General features: G+C 42.9%; 1 protein-coding gene across 1 annotated transcript in view; it reads right to left on the reverse strand.

The window, feature by feature from the left end:
• LOC123240825 (leukocyte immunoglobulin-like receptor subfamily A member 2) overlaps positions 1-6,624 on the reverse strand; it is a 289,397-nt gene that overhangs the window by 155,545 nt on the left and 127,228 nt on the right. The gene's annotated exons all lie outside the window — the stretch shown is intronic.

Genomic DNA, 6,624 nt, shown 5'->3' on the forward strand with positions numbered 1-6,624 from the left:
GAGGAAAGAAGGGGCTGTTCACCTTTTAAAAATATAACATTTGATTAACTGGGGTTGGGGATTGAGCTCATTCTTCAGAAAGACATTGACAGTGTAATGCCTAGAATTCTTAAGAGTCAGAATTTCTTCTTTTTAAATTAGTTTATTAATCAACTAGTCGTTTAATGTGGTCAGTTGACCCTCTCCACAATATAAAGAATGAAATCATATATCTCTCATGTATATACATATATTATCTTCCTGGTGACATCACTACTCAGTCCCTTCCTTAGCATCCTCTTCAATCTCAGATTGATAAATAACCACTGAAGAAGGAGAATTAGGAGACCTCAACTCCTCCCTCATTACTTTATCACAAGAGAAGCAGGTCCTTGTCCATACAAGGAAGGTTTCGGTCCAAGCTTTCCCTAGCCTTGTGGCGGGCCTAGCACTCTCTCCAAATGGGTCAAGGTTCACTATAGCTTGCCAGTCCTACCTTTAATCCATTTAGCTTAGCAAAAAAAGGGAGGTTCCACCTAGTTTCACAACCTGGGGGTGAGGGTACAGCATGCCTGATGTTTTGGTCCTGGCCAGGCTAAAGAGAAATTTATTCCACAAAAATATCACAATTCAACATTAATATTTTAAAAGTTTATTTATGTGAAAAACAAAGGGCAGCCTGAGGAATAACTGACAAGTCAGTGACCTGAACTAACAATAATATCCTACTTGGTAGGACTCTTCTACTTTTCCATACTGCTCCATGGAAAACCCAGGCTATCCTTGGTATTGGATGCTCTTCCCTTTCACCCTTTCCTGATCCATTCCCTACTTTTCAGCCTTCAATGGCCCTGGAACACCCAGGGGAGGAATAGTGTGAGGAAAAGTTGAGAGTTTCCAAGCATGGGAGGACACAATTCCCCACCTGAAATCCTACAGGGACCCTTCCATTATCCTCTCCCTGGCAATGGCTTTTTCCGTCCCTATAGCAACACCATGTAGATACCTCCTCATTGTGTAAATGGAATTAGCTCACCCTCATTCACTCTTTAGACTTTAGCCACCAGGAATGATGTCACCCCACCCAACTTAGAATTATCAATGGGGAGGAGGCGGTCTGTGATCCACATGAGATAGTAAGTGACAAATCAAAAACAAGGAACCGCCCCCTGGGGAGTCCAAAACTGGGCTGAGGCTGCCATTTGTCCCTGTGAAACTGGAGGTGGACGTAGGAAGTGATGAAAGCTGCTGTCTTTTAAATATGATGGTAACTTCCTGTGAGGGGCTTTTAACTTAAGTGTTTTAGGAGCTCGGGTGAGACCTCAGATTGCTTCCCTTTTAAGTGTCACGTGGGTAAGTTAGTCTGACTCTCTTTCTCTTCCCTTGGAGGCTCTAGCCTCAAGGAGGCCTCTCTTCTTAGAGGAGGCCTCGTGGCTAGAAGCCTTATTTATTTAACCTCTATGCCCCCTCTGCTGGGGCCTCTGAAGCCTCCCTGGTTCAGGCCTCTGGTCCATGCCAGAGTTTCTCTCTCTCATTTTCCCAACCTTCAATGTTCCTAATTATAAATAAACCACCATAAAGGTCATCCTGACTTGGGCCTCTTATTTGGAATCGAGTAATGTATCCTTGGCAGCTAAGTTTTAAATATCCAGTCCAACCCTCATCTCCCATTTTCTCCCTTTACATTGTCTTGTGTGGAGAGGAATGGGTCTGAGCTGCAATTCTTTGGGCCAGAACCAGCACTCCCTCTCACACAATAAAACTCTCTCCCACAACAGTAGCAGGGGCAGAGCAGCCCCTGGAGCCAGGTCTGAGAGTGAGAACTGCTCCTGACCTATCTGTAGGGCATTCAAAGAGTTCAGAAAGGAAAGGGCAGCCACCACCACTAGCAGGGGTGTTGGAAGCCATTGAGAGAAACAGGGTCTCTAATAGATATTTTTATCTGGACCCCATCAAAAGATCAAGGCAGATAGGCAAGGCTGTGCATTTTGACCTTTCTGCCCTGCAAATCAGGATGCAGACAAGATGGGTTTATCTAAGATAAAAATCTGGACTCCTTTCTATGATTCCTTTTATGATCCACACCTTTTCTTACAGGAAAGCATTATAATTTGATTTTCTAGGAGAGCATAGTAAACCTCTAAGTACTGTATAGCAAACCAGCAGTTAAGGAGTTAACAGTTTTTCTCCAAGGCAAAAAGGAAGAATTTAAGCAAAAAGCTGCCAGGGTTCTGAATCTGTTCCCAGATGGCCCAAGGTCAAAAACAAGCAAGTAAGACAGTTTCATATCCAGCCAGGTTCTTTCCACCCTATAATATGTTAAAAGCTCTCATTCATTAAAGATATCTCTTGAAGTATAGAAACTTTTCCCTGAAATAGTTTTTAGATAAAAAAGATGCTCATTCCTAACCTTGAATCTTGTTTCATTCCAGGCTTAATCTTTATGGGAGACAAAGAAATAAGAAGGAAAAAGACTTGTACAAAAATATTTATAGCTGTGGCAAAAAATTGGAAAATAAGGGGATGTCCATCAATTGAGGAATGGCTGAACAAATTGTGATATCTGATGGTGATGGAATACTATTGTGCTCAAAGGAATAAAGAACTGGAGGAATTCCATGTAAACTGGAATGACTTCCAGGAATTGATGCAGAGTGAAAGGAGCAGATCCAGGAGAACATTGTACACAGAGACTAATACATTGTGGTACAATAGAACATAATGGATTTCTCTACTAGCAGCAATGCAAGGATCCAGAGCAAGGCCGAGGGACTTATGAGAAAGAAAACTAGCCATATTCAAAAGAAGAATTGTGGGAGGACAAACACAGAAGAAAAACAACTGCTTGAACACATGGGCTGATGGGGATATTATTGGGGATGTAGATACTAAATGATGACTCTATTCCAACTATCAATAATATGGAATTAGGTCTTAATCAATGACACATGTAAAACCCAGGAGAATTGTGTGTTGGCTAAGGGGATTTAGGGGGGTTTGGGGAGAGGGAAGGAACATGAAATATGTAACTATGGGAAAATATTCAAAATAAAATTAAAAAAAAAAATCTTCATGGGAGAAAATTTTGTAAGCCATTTGTCAATCATGATGTAAACCTTTAACCTTGAGTGATTGTACAACTGTAACTCTATTGTGCTTTGTAAATGGCTTCTGAATGTTGTATAAATAAAGCTCAGACTCAATGCAAGGTGTAAGGATGGGATTTGTGCAAGGAGGATGGGATAAAAGGAGCCAGAGAAGGAGTGGCTGACAGTTGGTGACAGTTACTGGCAGTTGAGACCAGAGGGAATTCTGGGAAAGGCTCTGGAGAAAGCAGGAGGAGAAAAAGGCTTCAGGTGGAGGTCTTGGAGGAAAAAGGAGGTGGACATCTCAGTTAGAATCCAGTCCTGACTGCTTCCTGAGGATCTTTCTTTGGACATTGAAACTCTGATTCCCTGGTCAAAGATTCCATCCCATCTCACCCAGCAAGACTTCAATAATAGAGCAGCTAAGTTTTTGTACCCCATTTTCAGAGCAATCTCTTAGTCTCCTTCCCCCATTACCCAACCTTGCTGAGAGACCCTTTCTGGTCTAACTTACAATTATAGATAGAATAGAAATAGAAATAGAAACAGGAGAAGTGTCAAAGGAAGAATCTTGGGAGTGGGAACCCCAAAGGTTCCCACCTGAGTGACGGACCCCATTGAAATAGAGAAGAGGGCAACCCAAAATCCCTCTGCCCTTCAACCCTTTCCCCAACCCCTAAATTTCGAATAATGAAAGCCATTCATTAGTCAGATAGTGTTCCAGAGTGCCTGAGAGACAACAAGGGGGAGGGAAATCACAGCTTGGTCTGGTTGCCTCCATCTTGGAGCCAGATCACTCACTGTGAAGTTGACCTTAGGGAGGCTTTCCTGAACCCTGTCCTTGTTCAGAATCAGATTGGGGTACCACATACCTCAACTTATAGGGAAGCCTCGCCCCCAACTCCTATACGGTGGTATAACCATCCAATTCACCTAGTTTCAGGGTGACACCCCCTTAAAGTCTCCCAATGCATATTCCGCAGGAGGGGAGAGATAGAAGAGAGTCTCATCTCATAGACTCTCTTTCTCTCCCCTCTATCATAACATTGCTAGTTGGCTCTCATTATTATTACAGTTTTAGCAGAGGCTCTCTTTATTCTTACAATGGTCAGAGCAGCCATGAGCTAACCATTAGCTCAATCTTTTTTGTCCTTATCCCCAGTGACACTTTATACCATTCAAAACCCTGTCGATATACAGAGCAGGTCCTCTATACAGGGGTACTAAAAGTACTCATTCAGACATACCTAGAACAAGAAGGCAGAAAGATCTCAGCCCAAAAGAAAAGCAGAGAAATCTGGGCTCAAAGGGAAGAATGCTGAGACTTCAGTTCCAAGGAAAGAAGACAGTTTCTGGTTTTGAACTCATCTACTCTGGGTGTGTCTTAGTATTTCCCACTACCCCAACTGTCCTGCCTCTGAAGCCCCAAGATCACAGATATCCTCCAAAAGCACCCAAGGCCAGGACCTCAGGACCCTGCTTGCCTCTTCACCACAAGTTCTGCTCTCTATTACCTGGAATGCCACTGCCACCAGAATCAGCACTTTTCAGTCTAGACTCCTACCAAGCATCTACAACACCCCAGGTCTTGGTATGCCACCTGGGCAGCCACCTACAAGGCTGGTCACTCTGATAGCTCCCTCCTTACTTTCCTTCCCTCTTCCTCATTCCCTTTCATACTCTAAGAATCCAGTGACACTGGAGTCTTGTTCCTCACATGAGACTCCAACTCCAGACCTTCATTTTTCTGGCCTCCTTTGCCTCTTCCCCCAGCCTTCACTGCTGTCCCTACTAGTCTCTGCCTCCTGAGTTCACTGGATTCTTTCAGGTCTGGAATAAAATCTCATTTTCTTTGTCAATTCCGGGAGGGGTGTAGGGTGGGGTGAGAAGAAGGGAGGAAGACAACATGAATCATAAATTTGGAAAATTCATGTTAAAAATTGTTATTAAAATAAAAAAATTTTAAAGTAAAATGTGATCTTCTGCAAGAAGCCTTTATAGATCCATCTTCTTCCTTTGATTTCCTACAATTTATCTTATACATATTAAAAGGAAAATTGTATTTTTCCTTTATATTATTAATCATAAAATAAGTGATCACATATAATCCTATACATAGGTAACTGAAATTATAATTAAGAGTGAGATCCATTTATTCACTAATTTTGCATCAGATATCGATTATAATTGTAGAATACTGACCACAGTATTACAAGGGAAAGATTGGTGTATTAGAATATTATAGCAATTAATGATATTGAAGACTTCTGTGGGAAGAATAAAAGCTTTAGGTCCCTCTAGTTATCTAGGGAAGCTGAAACCCCTGCAGAAGGAGCTGAGTTCATTGGGAATGGTGAGAGTCCAGCTGGCCTGAGGAGATCACACAAACACTATCCTGGCATCTTCAGGTACTGTTTGATCCTTTCATGATTTATGTCAACTAGAAGCTCCCCAAAGCACTGTGGCCCAGAAAGGTTACTTGAACTAAGTATTATGATGCTTCTGGAGGATTAAAGACATTTTCTGATCTGAACCTTGTACTGAACTTAGGATTTTGTATCAAATGGTCCAAAAAACACTTCTGCATGGTTCTTAACATCCTCTGTGACTTCTGCCTTGTCAGTCTACATGACACCTTTGCTCCAGGCTGGGTGTGGCGACATCTCCAGCTTTCATTTGCCACAATTTAAGGTTTGGATCTCCAGCTCAGAATTATGGCCCAGACATTTCTTTAGTTCTCACACTCTGTCCATATGATGTGATTAAAGAAAGGATTCAGGATTCTAAGATCCCTTTGGAAAAAGTTCTGGGTGTTTTCAAGAGCTTTTCTTTTAGGGTTCTCTGTTTTCTGACTCCTCCTCATTAAAGATCCTGCCCTGAGCTGAGGTATGCCCATCCCTGAAGGGGTGATTTTTCCCTTATGGGCTATTTTGGGTCAACTCCTGTCATGTCAGGGTATGTGGCTGTTACTATTTTTTCTCTATAATTTCTAGTGAGCCACATGCAGGGTCATAGAAAGAGGCCCACAAGGGATAGTTTTGTGACTCCAGCAGAGCTGAATTTCTTGAACTTGTGGCTTCTCCAGAGCTGAGGGAACTTTGTCTATACCTGGCTGTTTTCAGTGTCTTCTCAGAAGAGAACATCTGGGTGGGTCTACTGGACCTTATCCAAGGGGGCCAAGTGTTTGTTATTCATGACCTCTAGAAAGGTTTACCTTGGAGGCAAGTCCAATGTTGTTCATTTGATTCAATGGCCTCAGGACCTCAAAGGCAGCCTGTATATTTGACATTATTCTCAAGTAAAGCAGCTGTTCCAAACTCTGGGTCCTGGAGGTCAGGAGCAGAGTCTGTGCCTGTGCCATCCCTGGCCCTGTGGGACACACAGGCATCCCCCACTGACAGAGGGGGTCCCACTGCAGGATGGATGAAGAAATGACAGTGCTTGTGCCTGTCTGTCTGGAATCTGGGCCTGCTCATTCAGGCAGGGGCTACCAAAGCCCTGGAAAACCCCCAGAACCTGTTATATATAGGGGCAGCCAGGGGTGACCCTCCAGCTCAAA

The sequence above is a fragment of the Gracilinanus agilis genome, chromosome 3 (genome assembly GCF_016433145.1).
Source record: "Gracilinanus agilis isolate LMUSP501 chromosome 3, AgileGrace, whole genome shotgun sequence".
Lineage (NCBI taxonomy): Eukaryota > Metazoa > Chordata > Mammalia > Didelphimorphia > Didelphidae > Gracilinanus > Gracilinanus agilis.